General features: G+C 42.4%; 1 protein-coding gene across 4 annotated transcripts in view; it reads right to left on the bottom strand.

The window, feature by feature from the left end:
* The window catches only part of IL1RAPL2 (interleukin 1 receptor accessory protein like 2), a 398,133-nt gene that overhangs the window by 344,083 nt on the left and 32,839 nt on the right, over window positions 1-21,211 (bottom strand). Inside the window, exon 1 of one of the 4 annotated variants that reach the window (XM_054214555.1) lies at window positions 10,064-10,268. The exons of the other annotated variants lie outside the window; for them this stretch is intronic. The gene's annotated coding sequence lies outside the window, so the exon portion shown is untranslated. Of the gene's footprint in view, window positions 1-10,063; window positions 10,269-21,211 lie in introns of those variants that run through there. 4 annotated transcript variants of the gene reach the window in all.

Raw genomic sequence — 21,211 nt, 5'->3', positions numbered from 1 at the left:
TGGTCTGTGCTTGTTTGGCTGGGTTTGCCTGTTGTATAATTTTTCCATCAGACTAAAAGCTTAACAGCCCACAGGTTTTAGGGTACTATTTTGTTTTCAACAGGACTGGAGCAAACAATGAAGGAAGAGCTTTATGAAGTTAGATCTAGCCTTTGCCCAGGCACTCCAATACTTCGACTGCAGATCCTGAACTTAAAACATCTCAACAGAGACCAACTTCCAGAAAAAATGAGCCCATGCCCCTTAGCTACCAGCTACTTTTAAAAAGCTTTAACCCAGAAGTTTCCCCCTCCCAGAAGAGCCGCATTCCCATTGGTGAGTGAACCAGTTCCAGGCCCCACCAGCACTGGGACAGACAAACATAGGAAGAACATGAACATGTTTGTAGAGAAGAGAGGAGCACCATCAAGGCAAGATGCAGTCTGGATTGGGTCCAAATTCTGGAATTCACTTCTCAAGAGAGAAGTGAGCACTTTAACCACACCATTCTGACTTTCCATGGATGTAACATCACCACGGTCTTACATTTTTCTCTTTCTTCACAAAAAGATGATGCATACATGCAGAAAGCCAACCTTCTTAAAACAGTATTACGTGCAACCCCACCGGTGGACTGCTACAAAGGCGATAGTGAGTTCTTCATATGTCTCTTCCTTAAGATTATCCCACAGCCATTAAGGTTTGTGGGACGTTGAGCCTGCTTCTGAAACTGCCCCTTACCAGTTTCATCAGACCTCACCCATTCCTGCATCCTTTACATTCAACTTCCTAAGTAACCTGTTGTGAATTTGATTTTCCACTGAACAAATACTTACATAATATTTGATGACTATTTTTTCCTTATTCATTAATCATGATGAACGCATCATGAAATTCTCTAATGTATTCATTATTCAATATTATTCAAACATTTTGTCAGCAAATAATTCTTGGTTTATAGGTCATTCGAATTGCAAATTGTAACTATTATAGTCATAGTTTGCCATTTATTTTTTAACATATGTAATTTATTTAACTTAAGTAATGCATACAGCCAATTTAATCAATGTGCAGTGAATTTCAATTTGTGCATTTGGCTTTAATATTCTTAGTTACATAAATCATGCACTCAGGAAACTGAAAATAATAATATGGGATTTAAGTGAATAATTGGAACCACATGAACTAGTTCCATGGAAAACATGAAAATTGTCCCATAGACAAGCAAATCTAAATTCACTTTCCAAATCATATGAACACTTGCAACTCTTGTTTTCCCTTTCTAATACACGCTGATACAGTTAATTTGCAACAAAACCATGCCAGCAGCTACAGCAGACATTGCCAGATTGCTTTCCACTTCCTCCTCTGTATCCTTATTTAGGATATTAAATAACCCTGGTCGCTATTAACTTTTCTTCATGCGGTATCTCAGAAGACATCTGACCACCACATATAGCGAAAGACCTTCAACTTCCACAGCATTTGGGAGGCAAACTGCAATTAGTGGTTACCTGAATCAATCATAAACAGCCTAGGACAGCTCTAGTTCCTTAATGCCTTTGATTTTATTATAAGACCCAAGATAAAAATATAATGAGGTTCAGTAATAATAGGAGTTGGTCCTCTGGGACTTAAAATTGAAGTAAGTAGGCAGAAATTAAATGTTTATCTAGCAGATTCCCATTTGTTTATGCTTTAATGTATACCTCCACCCATGCTTCTACTGCAATTAGGGAAGAGCCCGAATTAGTCTGATCATCCTCCTTCATGAAGCAGAGAATAAAAAATAAAGACAGAAGAAATTAAGGAAAAAAAAAAAAAGTGAAGCTGACAGTCAATATCTATTACCACCATCACTTTTCCTAGTGAAAAGACCTTCCTTGTAACTGGCAATGGACCAAAACCTGCACTACCTCCACAGCCCTGAGACTTCCTCCTTAAACTGAACCCAAAGCAGAAAACACAGCACAAGTACGCACGAACAATTTGGAATAAGCTTGTATGTGCTCACCCATATCGATACATTGTACAGTCTACAAATGAGCAGATGATGTAGAAACAAGAGCAGACATATTCTTTCTTATACCACTAAAATCAGATTCTAACAAAAAACACAGCCCGTGCCCTCTGTAAGCAAGTCTAGAAAGGGCTTTCAGACACACAAAATTGGTGCCGAGATTCAAAGAGCTGGGTTAATCGTGGGAAAAGAATCAGCCACAGCAAGTCTAGATCCAAACACTTGCATTCCCTCCCCTCTTCTCAAGCTGTGGAGCTGTTCAGACGTGCAGGGTTTTGCTTCAGGCTGCTCTCCAGTTATTAGAGGATGCGTGTTTCGCAGATGTCGCATCATATCCCAGACAGACCAATAAGTAAAAAACTGTAACCACCACTGAATCGTTGAACCAGCATTTAAATGGACAGAATTGTCCTTATGCACATGAATCAAAATGGGCTTTTTTGAGTGAAGAGACAAAACAAAAGCAACTTTTGCAGTCAGGTTTTGTGCAAATTCATATAGATGTTGTTGTGTCTTGTGACAATGTCAAACAGTAATGACATAAGACTTTCACACTGGTGTAGAATATACAGTCAGTCAGTTCCGGAAGCAACATCCATTAGAAAAACCAATCCTCATGGACAAATTCTTCTGATAGCAATTACAGAACAGAAAACAGACTTTGGGGGTTGCCTGACATTAGGATTTTGGGTCTGAGCAAAAAGGCAGTAGGGAAGTTGAATGGCCCTTCCAAGGAATTATAGGGCCAGTCAAGCCTGAAGAGGATTAGATGGGAAATGGCATGATCTAAGTACTCTGCTCATTTGGGTGATAAACTAGAATTCTTCAAAGGGTTCCAAGACCACTACATCCAGGGTAGATTCACTCTAATGGTAACCCACCCAGGCATCCAAACCTAACTACCTGATTGAGTTCGGTACACCATTGCATAGCATGAACTCCACTGCAAGGGGATACAGAACTCACTAAACTCATTCCTAGATTTCAACACCCTAAATTTCTGCCCCTTTTCCAGGTGGTAGCATCAATCTGCTTAGCTCATGCAGGTGGGTGAATGCCAAGGTGAGAAACACAGGCTGCACCTATCAGTTCTCGCCCACAGAGCCCTGTTTGCAAAATGGGAAAGGAAGAACACAAGCTTTTGTGAGTTGTTTGCACAATGGTTTCACCTGAGAGCTCAGAAAGCCTTCAGCACATGTAATTTTGTGCAGCAACAGCCTGTTGTACTGACAAAAGAGAACTGGCCCTCCCTAATTCCCCCCACCAAATTCTCTACGCATGTACCCCCATTTTAAAGGCAGGCAGAAAAGCAGGTGGCACAGGGGCAACACAAGTGGAACCACCCTTTCTTCGCACTGTGCAGCTGGACTTGAAACTGGGGTCCCTGCAAGCCTCTCCAAGGGTGATGCTAGCCTACACTGCCATACAAAAAAAATGTTCATTGCAAAGTCTTTCTTCCTTTTCCACTTGCATCTTTCTCCTCATTCTACATGACAAAATCTGAAATCCTTACTAAATGCCATGACACGCTGAATTGTTATTAACAAGCTTATTAGAGCTGTGAAACAGGATTTCCATTACATAAATCTCTTACTTTCCCCATAGTACAACAGAATACCACCCTAAGTATCTCATAATGCCCAGTGACCTACCTATTGCCTTGTAACAGAAGCAATCATATCTGATTTGCCCTTTATGAATTCTCCAGCTGTCCTGATTCATTAACATACTGTTAAGTGTTCCTTGTCTGGCAGTGAGAATGTCCTGCTCTCCCATCTCCTAAGTAGCCTCTCTCCATTCAGCTCCTTGTTTAATCAATGCTAATTACATAGTCCTGTGATCATCTCCTGAAATTAGCACAAATGGTAACAAGATCTTTGATTGCCAATGTTTTTGTAAATGTTATATTAAAAAATAGCACTAAAATAACAGCATAGACAAAATTTGTATTAGAACCATGCGTGCTGTTTCAAAATTCACAACAAGGATGGCATGCAGAGTGGGAGCCCACTGCCATTCACTTCAACTGATTCAATTAAACAGTGCACAGAGAAAACCACCTACTTCCAGTTTAGAAAAGCGCTGGTGAAGAAAAAAAACAATCTACAGTGCGTATTAGCAATAAGAGAACACGGCATTACAGCTGCAAATTCTCAATGTGTCATCTTTTAAGAAAAAAAAGATTTAGTTATAACCTCATTAATTTAGCAATATTTGGGGATGAGGAAGAAAAAAAAAACCAAAACAGTGTAAGCAAATTTCAGAATATTGTTCAGAAATTGCTCAAAACCAAGGCATTAGATGAAGATTGCTTTTCTAACTGTGCAGCATGACGTAGTGCCAGTCCCTGCACAATACAAAAGCCATTACCAAATAGGTCCTGTGTGAACTTACAAGAAAGAGTAGAAACATGCCCGTTTGGTACTCAAAGTCAAACCTCTACAAACGCCCATTACTCAATGGGAGCTAAATAACTAGAAAAATATAGGACAGGTCATTTCAATATACAATTTACATTTACAGATGGTAAATAAATGACTATCCAAGATACCAAGAAAAATGAGTCAGGAATGAGTTGTGTAACCGGGTCAAGTCATTAATTCTGAAAAGAACTGGGAGCCTGGTGGATAATTTAGAGTGATTGTCTGAGACAAGAAGCAACTTATTGGAGAAAGTTTTTATGAAAATGATGTCTTAAATATTTTACTGTGAATTAATAAAACAAATTCCTGGAGGATGATGAGCGATTAACACACCTCACACACCTCAACCAAAGGCCCTACTACAGGATCCTACACTGACCAGGTTTTTAAAAAAAAAAAAAAAAAAAAAAAAAAAAAAAAAAAAAAAAAAAGATGAAATCCCAGTGCCTCTGAAGTCAGAGGCAAAATCCTGACTGGCTTCACTCTAGCCCAGTTCTCACCAACTGTCCAGTCAGATGTTTCCAGTTTCCTCTGCCGAGTGCTCTGCTGAGGACTAGTTCTGAGTCATAGCACCATTAAGATCATCCTCTATGGGATATGGATGGAAATTCATGACAAATTTATTCAGATTCCTAATTTGGCACTGGCCACCATTTCTGTATGGTCACCCTTCTACTCATTACAGGAGTTAAGAAAATAATATGCCCTTTCTCCCATCAACTCTTATTCTTCCTTAATTTCTCTATAAAGTTCTGTGAAATGGGTAACGTCGTAGCAGATGTAACAAAAACCAAACACCATGAACCTTCAGTGTAGTGTAGTACAGACCTAAAACCAAGCAATCATCCTCATCTTCGTGTTGTTTTGCTGCACACATGACGGACATTGAACATCATAAATCCCTCTGCAAGGACACTGAAACATCAGAGCAGTACAGGTTATCTAAAACTAAGGAATTTGTTCTTAATTTTGATAAAGAACAAGTTGGATTACCTTCTGTTAGGACTGGTCCAAGTAATACTTGTTCACCAGCTCACCTGAGGACCATTCTTTCTACCCTATGGTTTCTATAAAGGTTTTTCTGAATACTCAAGAATTCTGGATAAAAAGCAGGAACCTGAAGACTCATTACTGTCAACAGAATTTCAGAAGTGTGCTGTTACAAATACATACAGTCAGACATTAAAAAAACAATGCTGATAACATGTGGCTTACAAATTGGGTACAAAGCTTCTTTTTTTCTCTCCATAGATTATCTAACAGAAAATGATTACCACTGTACTACCCCATTTCATTTCTATCTGTAACATCATCATAGGCAAAAGAAGAAGCCTCAGGAAGGCCCCTTGCTCCATCGGACTGCAGTGCAGCAAAGGACCTCTGGAAGCTTTTTGCTCCTCGTCTGCACTCCAAGCACCTGCCAGAGCTTCCAAACGTCCTGGTGAGGCAACCACACACAGCAGTGCCAACAGCACACACAAAGCAGTTGTCATGTGCAAATGACATCCAAGGGCTCTTTCTTTTAGTTCCCTACTCTTCTGAAACAAGATGAAGACAGAGAGAGGCAAAATGTCATTTAACTAGAGAAACTGCCAGTGAGAAAGAGGTTATTTGTTGTGCAAGCAAGAACTGGCATGTGAATTTTAAACAGATGTAACGGTTAATTAATGCTTAATATTCCCTTGCAGCATTGGAGATGTGAACTAATAACATTTCTGACCTCTTGTAGAGGACGATTCACTGTCCAACACCACAATCATTTTACAAGAAACTCAAATACAAACCACTTTGAAGCTTTTGCTGAAGGGAAATATATCCTTGGCCCCTGGACACATCCACTGCAAGTCTTCACATATCCGTGGGACATGACAAGCTGATGGGAGGAAGGCTCCACAGAATTGCATACTTCCAGTCACCGATGACTGAGAAATTCACATTGAAAGGAGTGCTGAGAAGGATAACCTAGGAGATCAGGCAAACTGAGATTCAATTCTACAAGATGAAGGCAGCAAAATAATTGACTACTAAGTACATTGGGGGAAAGCACCAGGGAGGCAGAAAAGCTATTTACGCAGCCCCAAGTAACCATGGGTATACCTTTGGGGTGGGAATGAGGTGGTCTCCAGTCATCAGAGCCCAGTGGTCCTGAGGGAGCAGCACATAAAATTAAGGGGAGTATGTGACATGCTTGCCCATTACTGCAGAGGACTTGATAACAAAAGCGTCCCCATCCCTCCACACATGCAGGCATCTGACTGTCTAATCTTCCCATTTCAATTAATTGGTTGCACTCCACTATCTCTGAAAAGTAAAGTCCCTTCAAGTTCCTTTAAAGCCTCAGGAAGCATCTACAGAAACAGTTCTGTCATACTCTCGACACATGAATGTTTCTATGGTGACTTTCTAGCACTTCATTGGATTCCCTTTCCTAAATGCTCAGGGTACTCCCACGCCACCCTGCAATCCCAAACCCTAGGTAAACCAAAATGGAAAACTCAGTTTTTCTATACCCAAATCTAAATACGCATTTGCTGTATACCCACGCATCACACCTCCATGGCCTGAACATGTTCTGGGGCAATGCCGGATGATGCCACGTCATCCAACCAGTGGCAGTGACACAGACAAAGCTATCTTTTGCTATATATACACCATGAGCTCACTTCAGCCTGGAATATCAGAGTATTTTGTCTTGAAATATCACCTTCTCCTGGAGCATTTATACTCACAGGCTGTTCACAGCTACTAGAGCACGGAGTCCACCTAAATACAGAATAACTACAAAAAAGACAAGTTTTCCTCGCTGCCTTCTCCCTTATGGTTTTTTTTCAGTATACTTTCTCCCCCTTTTCTGTTAAGAAACACCTCCATCCTCTTCAAGGGCTCATTACCCTCCCTAAAATATCTTTCTGACACTAGCAAATGCCTTCTGAAAGGGCCAGTGCTGTCGGAGCAATCTGAGACCCCACAAGCGCTCCCAGAACATTGACCTCTCAGAACTCCATTCACCTACAACGCTTGCACATCCTCATTTGGCTGCTTTCAAGTCATTTAGTCTTTTGTTCATAAGCAATTATCTGATCTTCCAAGGGCCTGTGGAACAAGTTATCCTTGTCTTCAGCTCGCTATTAGCTCTGAGACCTTGTGGATGGCAGTGCAGGATAAAACCCTTTCCCTATCTGCCTGATCAATCAGTTGATAACCAAGATTTACCATGGCATTGGTAAAGCTAGCACTGTGCATGTATAAACAGGTTAGGTGGTTCCCTCACTGTCTATTATTTTCTTAACAGCCTAGAACATTAAGATATTTCTTGGAAACTCAGTACAGCCCCAAGACTCACACAGCCTTCACAGGTGCTTGCAGGCATTGCCAAATCAGGCCATCCTTTCTTCCTACGCCCCCTCTTTATGCACATTAAAGATTAATACCTTATTTGCTACAGAATTCTGTTATTCTGTCTGCTTCCATCCTGGCACCAATGCAGCTTCCTGCTGAGTTGAACACACCGCTACAGGTACTTTATTTTCAGTTTTGAATATTTTCTGGCAAAGGTAATGTTAACAAAACGAAGGTTCTTGCAAGCAGCAGCTGTTGTGAGTAGCATATATTCTGTGTAACTGCTTAAAGGAAATAATCTGGATGGTTTCCTTTGGGAATTTTGTATAAATGCAGAGGTCTAGGATGCGTAACTTCAACAGGAATCTGAACCTAAGGCTCCCCTTGCAGTCATTTGGGGATATTTTTATTAAACAAGGGTAGGGTCTGCCTAGCAAGGCTCCAATCACAAACCCTCTCTCAGCGCACCCAGCATTCAACAAGCACAGCGGTCATAACAGCAAATAACCCCAGATGCTCCTCCTACACAGCACTCCACTTGGAGCCTTCTGTAGGAGACACTTTTAAAGAAGTTTACCTTTTCAAGAACTTGTTCATTTGTATACAAAAACACTACCAGGGTTATGAGCCAGCTGCACAGCATCGCAGCCACTCAGAGGAAATCCTGATGCTCAGTGATTAACCCACGCCACGGTGCTGGTCGTTCTTGTATCCACTTATGCATAGGACAGAGTGTCAACTTTAATTTTGAAATTCTGTGATGCTGTCACTTTGTGTCACAGTGTTAAGTGGTTTTGATTATTTGATGTCAGCTCAGTTTACTTAAAGCATTCCCACTGCTTGCATTTGCTTCCCATCAAAATGTGTCAGAAATCTCTTACTAAGGTCCATTCTTAACCCAAAGGGGTTAGCAGGACCCAGCTGCAACCGCTGGTGGTCACAACAAGCAATGTTTACTTGGAAGGTTCTCCAAGAGCAGCTGTCCTCATCACAGCATCACTCCCACTGGAACAAGTCTGGTCCTCAAGAAACCCATTCTGGAGAACTTATACATGGAAGCGTTTCCAATGACCAGGGCTGCTTGCACCGTGCACGAGGCAGGCAAGCTGGCTATACTACTGGCTGCCCAGGCCTCCTCAGCCAGGCGAAGGGTTTCCTTTCCCAACACTGTACCCTTTACAAGGGAAACACTTCAGTTCAGTGTGTGACAAAACCTCCCTCAAGCATTGCCAGCTTTTCAGTACAGTAATGGTCCCAGGCAGCGATACTTTCCATTCACCTGTTTCATTATAAAAAGGACATGGGTCTTTTTGTGAAAATGGGTACTGCAAGGACTGGAGTCTCCCCTCAGGTACATGCCCTAAGAATGAGACGCAAGTGATGCTAATTGACTTTCAGCTTTTCTTCTCATTACTCATTCATTTCTACAACCTGAATTCACTCTCCTCTGCCCAACCATGGAACATTAACAGCCTTCTCAGAGCATCCTGGCAGCAAGAAATATCAGGTAAAATGCACTCCCACTGATGTCCAACTTCCCTGGACCATGAAAACTTTCACAGCCAAGTGATACGCTCTAGTACTGAACTTGAACACAAGCTGCAGGGTTAGATGAACAAATCACTGAACGCCACCAAAATTATTATGAAAATGAGTAATAACATGTTCTTTAAAGCTCTCCTGACTAAGTCATGACCTCCCAGTGCACTGTTAGCGTTGATAAAGTTTCCTTTATGTCAAGGAAACTACATTCATTGTAAACTGATTCACACATGATCAGAATCAATCATCTGTGTTTTCAGGGTGATCCTGGACATGAACTGAATGCCATTAGAACAGGATAGCTAAAGGAAGTCAACAGTGAAAAGCCTGAAGAAAGCAGGAGTATTTTTTTAATAAATTCAAAGTTAATTAAAGAATAACAGTGTTCTTAAATTACTGAAAGATTTAATTTACTCCGGAAACACCTGATTCATCATTAACACTATAAGGATCTCTTTGCATTAATTCATACCCAAATTCAAGGCTGTGCATTTTTTTAAGCTTCTTTCTTCCTGTTCATATTTGTACCCGATTAAACTTCAGTACAGGTGCATACGGGTTAGTAATCACATTTTTATATTTTGCATGCAGATTAGTCCTATTCGAATCTGCATAAATTTGTTATGCATCACTGCAAAAGTGAATGCTCAAGCAACTTTTATTTTTATCTAATCAAATCACGCCTAATGAAAAATGAGCAACTGTGCACAAAGGTGCACTCGGGCAGACTCCAGGGAACCCTGGGAACAGGAATATTTACCATTCAGTAGGGCTACCAGGTGCAGATCTCTACAGCCTCATGGTCAAAGCCTGATCAGGATCAGCCATATCCAAAATGCCAGTGTTACCTTCTGCAGAAAGAGTAAATCAAGGTTTCCCGCTAAAGGATGGACCCAGAAGGGCCTTCCTACAGAACTCCTCACCTAAAACCTTAGCATAGTCAATTAAGACTTGGTAGACTATGATCGAAATCCCTCCTCCAGTATGGAAATGGGCAAGTCTCTTCGCTTCCCTATACCTGAATTTTCTGGCTGTGCAACGAGCACCACATCTTTTCTTCCAAGGTAAAAATAGGAGCTGAACCTCAGGCAGAAAAATACTTCATTTAATTAAACTGCCAGCAGTCATATTACACAGTGGTAGGCAATATTAAACAGTTTACTCTGGAAGTAACAAGACAAAGCACACACCTTCCACTGCTGAAATTGTATTAAACCATTTAAAAAGAGACTCTACAATGAAATAAATATGCACAAACTGGCATGACTTCTTAGTATAATTGGCAGGATCTAGTCCAGAAACAAGTCTGCTGGTGGAGACAGTAGGTAGGGGGTTTTTCAAAGCAAAATGTAAGAGACACGACCACTTGAAAATGTCATCCTAAAGTAGGCAACCATGTCCAGATGACTTATAATCGATTTACTCCCTCCTGTGTGCTCCTGTCCATGCCCTCACCCTTCAGCCAGCGCAGACTTCAGAGCAGCTGATGGGTACAGCCCCAGCCGAAAAAGCACCATGGACAATAGTGAGAAAATAATAATGGAGACAAGCAGTTAAAAATTTGTGCAAAGTGATTTCAGACCTAAACTTGAACAGAAAGCTCGATCACTTCCCCAGTCCACCCCTCCACACAGCAAAGGCCAGCGGGTGAGGAAGGAGATGGATACAGAGCACTTGAGGAGCCTCTGGAGGGGGCAAGGCACCTCCACCCACCCATCCCACCCCAGCTATCACATCGTACCCAGCCACCTCACAGCTTTAGGCAAATCCACCTCTCCTCATCCCAGGAGCTAAAGGAAGACAGGTACTGGGATCTGCAAAATCTGTGCAAATTACCATGGGGCTGGAGTAAAGCAATAGTAGCGCATTCACCTGAACAGCTGCGGCAGAAGCAACAAAGGCTTGAACGAATATGGATACTATATCACATGCAGATCATTTTAACATCTGCCTGACCACATAAGAGAACATTGTGCACCGATCTCATCTTCAAACTCGCAAAATTTTTACGAGCGTGCTGCCATCTCGGAAGCACGCTCTGCTCATTTCCTATTATCCAGCACAAATAGCGAGGCAGAGCGGCTGCACCCTATTTCGAGTTCAAATCAGCATGAGAGATGCTTAAGTAAAATCACTACATCAAAATTAACACGCAACTACGCTTTCCATTCAGCAACACTACTGGTATCTCCTTGAAAGGAAAGGAGGTCCCCACAGACCCAGCTCCCCACAGCAGCAGCAGCACAGGGTCCACAGGGCTTCCTACAGGAGCAAAGCCCTATGGACATCCCTGCTCGCAGGGCTCCTCCTCCTCCTCTATACCCCTCCCCACAAGCAAGGACCCACCACCCTAACTTCTGAATTGCCATTTCTCCTTGTTCCACGTGAATTTGTTTAAGGGATTTTGAAAAAAGGAATTTGAAAGGAATTAAGGCTTAGGAACAAGCAGCAACTGGCAATAAACAAGTTCCCCAAAGTGTGAGAGAGCTTGTCCTCTGCACTCACAGCACATTTCAAGGTCAATTACACTCCCTAACGAACCGCTTAGCCACAGCCAGGCTGCAGGAGTTACACCAGGCTGAAGAAAAGCACAAACAGCTCAAATCTGTGCTTCTGACAGGCTGAAATCAAAACTCATTCCTCTCCAGCAAGGAAGGCTCTGGACCCACGACAGAAGCTAAAACTGCACCTCAAACCTTCTCTCGGCAGCACAGCCATTCTGCTTCAACGGATCCTTCCAGAAACACCTTTTTTCTTTCATTTTAATTTTTTAGTTACGTTTCTATTTACGTTTCCTTTAAAAAAAATACATCATAACCCTTTTCCCAACTTTCCCATCTGCCACCCCCCTCCTACCCACATCCTCCCAAGAAACACAAACATCACCACCAACTTTCCTAAAAAGTCCATACATTGAGATAACCAAGACCCAAATATTTTGTATTATAACATTTACGGAATTCGGTCAAAAATAAAAAAATGAAAAAGCATCTTAGATACTTCTCTTCACTGATGTCTTTTCAGAGAACACATGCACTTTTTCGGCCTAATTTTTACTCTCCATAGACTTGAACAAACAGACCCACTGGTGACACAAATTGGTCATTTGGCCATCTGCACACAGGGACTGTCTTATCTACCCAACATGAAGTGGACAACTTTTTTCACTTCCATCACAGAAAATAATCTATTTCAGAAGTCAAATCCATGTGACTGGATATTTAATTTAAAATAAATAAATAAATAAAAAGCAGCTCTACATCACCACCACCGAATCACACAAACATATTTATTTTTCTGGGGGTCAGACGCTACACCCTGTCCATGGGCTTTGGACAGACTGACGAAATGCAACTCTTAAACCGTTGCACCTGCCACCCCAGGTTGCATTTTTTTTCCCCAAAATTCTTACCAGCTCATCAAGATTTATTCTATGCTGCTGGGCCATTAAAAACAGATAACTTTTATCAGAAATCCCAACACTTAACTGCTATACTGAATCCATTAATCTCTAATACATTTTAGAACAGTTTTCTTGCTGTATTATTTAAAAGGACTAAAGTGGATAAGAATCAGTTTTAGACTGACATATTACCTGAATCATTTACCAAGATAAAACATTTTTACTGATCATTGCACTGCTATTCAATAGCAAAATTATTGCACATGTTTAAAAGCATTCTGCTTTAGGGAAAACAGACCAGTATTAACACAAATGCATTAAGTCTAATTTTCATTATTGTGGTTGAATACAATGCCAAAAATATATATAAACAACTTTAACAGCTCTAGTAAGTAATATTTATTTAAAAAAAAAATTAAAAGGACATTTATTAACCACACAAATTAGTTTTTCCTTTTCTTTTTTTTTTTTTCTTTCAATAAGGGTATGGCTTTCAAATTATCCATTTGTCTTCACCTGCAATTTACACAACACTCAGAGAGTGTCAAGTCTCTGAACACTGGAAACACTAGACATTTAAATTTTGTAATTAGCTCCATTGTTTTCAGCTATGGCAAGATCAGAGGTTACCAGGAGCCACCTCTTCCTCCTCCTTGACAAACATTTGCATGCAAAAACTTGACAGGAAAAAGCAAAATAAAACCAAATCGCCCCAAACCCCAGAATATAAAGTATGCTGTGAGGCAGCCAGAGCCAGGGAAGTGACAGGGTAAGCGTGCTCCAGCACTCCAATCCTGCACTCCCGGGTTTTGCTGCTGACTTAATCGAGGCCACGATTTCAACCTACAGCATTTTCTTCTGTAATTTGAGGGCTACTCTGATTAACTACAAATAATTAGCTCGTTTTAAAATGGCATAATCTTCTTGGGGCACGATGCACATTCTAAAAATGGATTAGCACAGGGTCTGATGCTGGAGCCTCTCCAGCATTAAAGGATTACAGGACATCAATCTGAACTCACAGCTAATTGGGATGGCTGCATCCCCTCAGCCAAATCCACTGTTCTGCCTGTGGGGCAGGACCTAAAGGAAGGTGCGTGGGTGGGCACGCGCCTGCCCTCCGCGAGTGCAAACTGAATGGCTTTTGTTGCGGCTGAAGTGATCGCTTTCTGCAGTGCTGATTTTTGGAAAGCCAGGCACAAGGGCGTTCGACTGGACATCTAATAACCCTGGAGTCACAACTGCAGATGTCTACATTAACACGAGGTTTGAGAGGTTAGCAGATGGTTAGGAAGCTCTTACTGTGAAGGCCCTGACAACTTCCAAAGGTAAAACAGCAAGTAGCTTTTATGTATAAATGATACTCGCCATATGGTAACCATGAGTGAAATTTTAAACAAAAAAATTAAATTATTACAGTTAGATTGAACAGAACCAAAACCAATTAAAAGTAAAGCTGAGCTTTAAAATAAAGATTGGAAACAGTTTATATCGATAACATTAACACTGCCAGAAAGGGGAGCAGGACACACACCAGCAGAACAGTGTTCTTAAGTGCTAGACACAAATACCATTAACATTCAGCTTGCTCCTTTGAACACACACCCAAAGATGAGGTTGGCATTTCCAGGCACCAAAAAAAAAATAAAAAAAAAATAAAAATCAATAAACAGACATACAATCAATTAAAAAAAATCATATTTCATTGACATTAATTTATTAATTAATCTATTAATTTATTGATTGTGATTACAGGCCATGATTACAGCCTGATTACAGGCTGTGAATAGGTACTTTTTTATATACATAAGGATTCCACAAAAATAAATAACAAATGACATGTGCACTTCTCCAGTTGATCAGAGCACCTACACATGCAAATGAAGGCAGGAAATTACCAGGTGTTCTTAATAAAAAATAAAAATCACATTTGCTGGTTTTCAGTAAGAAACCTGGGCACATCCTCGTCTTCACTTCTGCTAAAGCAGGGAGCTCTTGGTCACAAAAATGAAGATCCCTGAAAGGCTGAAGTTCCCCATCCCGACAGGCACCCACAACACCCTGCCAGCCAGCCAAGCGCTGGGAGGGCTCCTGCCAGCACCCCAGTACTGCCACCCCCGGCTTCTGCATGTGGGGAGGGGGCTACCAGGCAAACCCCAGGTCCTGCCACCTCCAGGAAGAGCCTCACAGCTAATGTGATGGCTCAAGACAAGCCGTCCTACATCTTGCACGGTCAGGCCAAAAGACTAAATGTCTGTGATGGGTGAGGTGACATCTACCGCTCTGTACCACTTCAAGCACTGAAAGAAACAATGCTCAGTTTGGTAGAGTTAAGCATGTATTTAACTTCACACAGTAAAATCAAAATAGCCACCCATGGATCATTAGATTATCTGCTGCCTCTTAACATAATAAGCAGTTAGATTACATGGCATCCCTCAGTTCATTAAATTAAGCCCACTCAGTGGTATACAGGCTGTCTGTCAGAATCTGGTAGTTTACTAAATCCTGTCAGTCATTCTTTACTTTGTCACAGGCCTGTGATGAAAATCCACATAGTATACTGGTTTTACCAAACGCAATCTCATATTTCCATGGACTTTAAGGCAGTTGGACTTTCACTGGATGTTACATGAGTTAGTCACAGCAAAAACCCAGAGCTAAGCACAATTCCGGTCCAGTACCATTACAAGCTCCCAATTCTGCAGAGGATTGTCAACAAATCTTCGTATCTTTTCAGCAGGTCCAGCGTGAGTTGCAAGTGAACCGTGTGCATGTGATATGGAGCCTTTGCAGATAACTCTGCTTTGATCTTTCAGGTTCACTAGAAACCAAAGTGAAACTCAAGAGATGCATATTAAATCCAGGGGAAAAGGTGTTTGCACATACGCACGCGCACACAGAGCACCCAGCCTTTCTTCCTTTCCTCATTTTGTCCCTATGCCAGCTCCCCAAATGCCAAACCCCAGCTCACATGGCTACAGTGTCCAGTGATTATACAGGAATTGGAGGAAAACTTTGCAAGGTTCCACCGGGCTGTTCATTGTACTGTGAAACATGGTCCCACTCCATGAAACACCAGCCCTGGAGAGGCTCTTTGCTATGGACCCAGGCCCCTTCCCAAGGCATAATTCCACAATCCCTGTGCTGTGAAAGAGGGAATCCAGGCAATGCTGGAGACATCAGTCCAAGTAGGCAGGCCAGTACTGACAGGCAATGTGTTTTCTCTCTCCCAGCACCAGAGCAGATCACCCATTCACTGCCCCAGTTCTGCACTGTCTGGGAGGGATGTGGGACCAGCCAGCTGGCCAGGTGAGACCCATGGCACAAGTACTTAGGAATGCTGCAGCATCTGTGTGTGGCACTGGTGGATAGAGGAGTTCCAGGTGCCTCCAAACTACCTCCTCCATCAGGTTTGCAGGACGCAGGAACTGAACTCACCTGTCTTGCTGTAGATGGGAGAGGGAATGGGATTATAAACCATCCTCTGGGGAAGATAAGGAGAAGCCAAAGTATGTTTTATTGATTCCTTCATTTTTGAACATAAGTGGATAAGTGATTTCAGCCTCCAGACATTTCTTAGTCACGGTTGACTTTTACATGTTCTTTCAGGGATCAGAAAGTTCATTGTTTCCTCCTTTCCCCGTGATGCATGGGGATAACGGGAGACATGGAGCACTCAGAGAGCAAGCATCTAGCAACAAACTGCAGCCAGGCCCAGGGCTGCTCTAAGAAATTTTTGTTGCTTTTAGTCCACACTCCATTCATAGGAGAGGCTATTCCCACAAAAATACAGGTCATTGGGATAAACATTTTGCAGCAGCTTAGGGCTGAGGCAGAACATTAGGAAGAAAAGCGTGTACATCTCTGGGGTGTGACAGATGGGGCACAATCAGTGTTACTAAATCCCATTCCTTTCCTTTCAAACAACCTGCAGTGAGTCACTGCTACACTGTGCCATCCCATCACGCTGTAAAAAACCTCTCACTAGTAACACTGTCTGCAAGTCACGCATCCTTCTCCCCATGTAAGCACTGCATGGCAGGACTATGCAGACAAACCTTAAACCAGCTTTCCTTGCTGGGTAGGAAGCCATCAGCCTTTGCTGCAAAGTCACTGCAGTAACCCATGAGCAACTCCAACACCTGAAGTACTTCGTTCTGATGGGGACAAGCCTAGGACAAGTCATCACCACTCAGACTACTCCTGAAGAATTTCTGATTTCTCTCCCAAATTACCTCATTTAAAAGACTTAATACATTAATTACAGACTTCCCCATCAGCCCTAAATCTTCTCCCTAGTAGCCAGTGACAGGACGCGTGGGAATGGTTCAAAGCTGTGCCGGGGAGGGTTAGACTGGACATTAGGAAGCATTTCTTTACCAAGAGGGTGGGCAAACACTGGAACAAGCTTCCCAGAGAGCTGGTCAATGCCCCAAAGCCTGTCAGTGTTTTAAGAGGCATTCGGACAACGCTCTTAATAACATGTTTTAACTTGGTTAGCCCTGAATTGGTCAGGCAGTTGGACTAGCTGATTGTTGTAGGTCCCTTGCAACTGAAATAGTCTATTCTATTCTCAAATGCCGAATTACCAAGTCCATATTTTTGTAAAAACTGGGGTTTTTCCCACCAGTATGCTCCCAAAGACAGGCTCAATCCTCTACATAGGACTGTGTTGACCTGAGCCACCACACTTGATAATTAATCTTTCCTCCACTATTGAGGGAAGAAACCTACTATCAGAGCCCAGCTCCAAGATGCTGCTGTTCTTATTCCTCCACCCTGATTCATACACAGCAGAGATGAGTACTAAAGAAAACATGCCATGAGGATCTTATACTTTTAATTATTTTATCACAGCCTTCACGTACCCTTTTTTGGATATTATTACCCTGGAGAGTACGCTAACAACCTTAAGATGCTGACTAATTAAGTTCTGGTATACTCCAAAGCCAGTTTTTGCACACTAATTAAATTTACAGGCAGTTAGATTTGACAGGTACTATGGTATCTGCCAACGTGCCTTCATAATCAGTTAAATTATTAATTCTGAGGCAGCAGGCCATCCCCAGGCAGGCAGGGAAAACTCCAGCAGCAGAGCTACCCCAGCAAAGCAGCAACCAGTGACCCTGTGCCACGAGGAGCTGGGGACACATGGGTGCCCTCTCCCTAGGAGAAGGCAATGGGCTGCAGTGGGGGGCACCCTCCTGCCCCCCATATCTGTTGGGAAGCCATCTGAATTTCCACCCAGATCTGGCCCTTACAGGATGGCAGAGGCCAGAGACATAGGCTGCCTCGCCTACCCCTACTGCTACCCCAGCAATGGCCAGCAAAAACCCCAGAGGCACAAGCGCCTTGGCCTGCAGACTGCATCCCGCACTCTTGTCTCTGGAAACTTGCACCTCAGGGTAATTTCAAAAGGCAAGGCAAGCAGCAGGGGTCCCATCGGATACCTGTCCCCAAAAGCCCTCTGAGGAGCGCTGGGCGGGCAGGCATTGCCATTGCCACGCTGCTGCTTGAGATCACAGCAGCCAGCCAAATCCCCCAACTCCGCTCCCGCGCTATCACACTTCAAACCCTCTGCAGACAAAACATTCATTTAGCAATCTATATGATTCACAATGTCAAACACCTCTCTGATACTTCCCTTAGGACAGCTGCTCTTGCTATTTCATCTGTTAAACATTTCCAGAACCCAAAAGTCCTTAGGGAGAAAAGCAGTTATTTTGACTAACTGCTCCTCCTCCTCAACTACTTACTGTGTTAGCTTCCTCCCACTCAAACACCAGGAGTTGATTAAGACATATGGATTATCTCAACACTACCAAGAATTTCAATTTAGAAAGTGAAATATTGACATTCTTAATATCACATTCCTCTTTCATTCAGGAGCTCTTCCTCACATTGACACTGATCCCCGCTGAAACACGGCAGCATCGCGCAGGCTGCAACTCGAGGGCTAGGCAGACGGCTTTTTTACACGGTTTTTGGTTGAAGTTGCTGATGGAGTCAACCCATCATGGTTTTCTTAATTCTAGTGAGACACATACTTGCGAGCGACCCTTATTTATGGAAATCTTTGGATCATAAAAAGAATTATTCATTTCCACGTTAAATTTAGAATTTTGCTTTACGGTCTCCTCCTTGTTTAAAAGATTATTTTGTAGCATGTTGGGCCTCTTTTCAATATAACATAAAAACAACATACACAAAAGAAAAGCCATAAAGGAAAATTCTACACTTGGAAATCCCTCAATTTGGAAATCCTTCAGGAACACATCGGTCTTTAAAGTAAAATCTTATTTCCCATATCTTAGAGCTTTGAAAGATTTGTTTTGTTCTAAGCAGAGGAAAGGTGAGGTTTTGTTTTGAACTGGAACAGAAACTAAATGTAAAGTGTGCAAAGTTTCCTTTTAAACAGAAATCCTGAGTTTGGACTGGCTCTGCTGGGATCCCAGGAGCAGAATCACCACTATCCACATCCACTCTTGTTGGCATCTCATTTCACTGAGTTTCTATTTAAGATTGATGGCCTTAAGCTGCAGTTATGTATTTAACCAAGTCAAGAAGAAAATCAGAGTGAACCTCACTGACCTTTTATATCTCAAAGTACTGGGCAGATGTATTTAAGTTAACCAAGTGTGAACTCATGTGAAGTATCTCAAAATAAAACCACGAACTCTCAGACTCAGACGCTACCCCATATTTAGATGGGCATTCCACAACAAAGAAGCATTTTTAAAGGAAAAACGTGAGAACTGCAGTTGTGCCATTGTGCACGTAATACATCACAACATGTCGTCTGTACAGAATCTGTAAAACTCAAAATTTCAGGACTTTAAGGAGGTGTAGGACAGGAGACAGGCTGCTTGGCTAACCCGGTAAGAGGACTCACATAAAGCACAGGAAAGTGGAAGGAAATGGAATATAATTTTATGCTTTTGACAAATCATAAATAAGTAACCAGTAGGCAGAGGTATTATTTCAGGCAAGAAACAACAGGGTTTTGCAAACCTCTGAAAGCATGTGGTCTCAACCAGGATGATACCAGGTGGGGAACGGCTGCTATTCTTACTGGTAACCCTCAGCATCCTAGACTTAAGGTCATCAGAGACACAAAGAAAAAAATAAATTTATCTCATGACAGCTACAGAATTTTGGAAGAGGCGTCCTGACCGAGCACTAATTTAAATGCACTGACATATAAAACAAGCCGTGGTCCAAAATGGTTGGTGCAGCTGCCACTCCTGAATACTCCACATGATTCAAGAGGATTATTAACAGGATTACTGTGGGGGAGGGAGATAACTCCAGAGACTCTCCATTCATCAGCAGTCCCCCTCACTCCTCAACATTTTGAGAGCTCCCTCAGTTTAAGCAGTTTTAGTTAAGCCTGTTGCTCAGCACTTCCCAAAGCAATGCCAACCTCATTTTTGTTTTTAATCAAATTGGTGTGAAGAACCCTCTATTTATTTTATACAAACACCCCAAAAAACCAAGGAATATGCACCCCTTTTTCAGAAACCTGAGTGACAGACAGCAAAAGGATCAAGTCCAGGAGATAACCTTATTTGAAAATAGTTGCAGCCACCACCACACTCTCCTGCACTCAGGAGAACAAACCCATCCTACTGCCAAAGCTTTTTTACAGCTCTGCCCCAATGAGGAGATCTGTAGGCCACAGAACTGCTTGTAGCTGATATTTCTAGTGCTCTGAGCCACCATTTCTGAGGCAGTCACACAGGACAGAGGCAAAAGTGATTGCAAGGCTTTATGTATTGATGCCAGCCATTGGTTTGGAGTCAGTGAACCAAGAGAAATACACATTGAGATGTACTGAAACAAACAAACTAGAAACAAGCCTGAGGCAAAGAAAATAGGCTTTTATACATTAATTATACTCTGGTTTTGGTTTCTGCCTTGAATAGCAGCTATATAATGAAATTCAGCAAGCACTCATCTCAGGTATTGCAGAAATGTGCAAGTCAGTCAAATGACCTCCCAGCATCAGGCTCAAAGACTTCAAACGCGAGGGAAGCTTGCTCGAGGCAAAGAACTAGCGTTCATCCTTGCTTTGCTGATGCAAATCCTCTTTACCTTGAGAGCAGTCCCTCGGCTTCAGCAGCACTGCTCGTGAGAGCAACGTGGCGAGACCTTTGCTCTCAAGTGCTGCCGACCCACCACCGCCACGGCTCTGCCTGGCACCCATCACAGGACGATGATCAGACACCCCCCAGCAGCACGTTACACCCGTCTCTGGCCAGCAGCAAAATGACTCCTCTCAAGGGCAGGCAGCAAAGACTTGGGGCCAGAGCTGCAACTCAAACTTCAGGAGCTCAGCCCTGCTTTGAGGCAAGTCGGAGACGACAGAGAGCGAAGTACAACAAAGCTGCACTCCAGAAAGGGCTTTGCTTTTCGTATTCAGTACATTTCAATGAGATGAAACTGTCACTAGTCTGACAGGAGTATGACCCAAAGAGCCTCTTTAACTACATTACAACGACT

This window comes from Rissa tridactyla, chromosome 9, assembly GCF_028500815.1.
Source record: "Rissa tridactyla isolate bRisTri1 chromosome 9, bRisTri1.patW.cur.20221130, whole genome shotgun sequence".
Lineage (NCBI taxonomy): Eukaryota > Metazoa > Chordata > Aves > Charadriiformes > Laridae > Rissa > Rissa tridactyla.
Note: the sequence above shows the minus strand (reverse complement) of the source record. Positions and strands in the feature narration are given on the sequence as shown.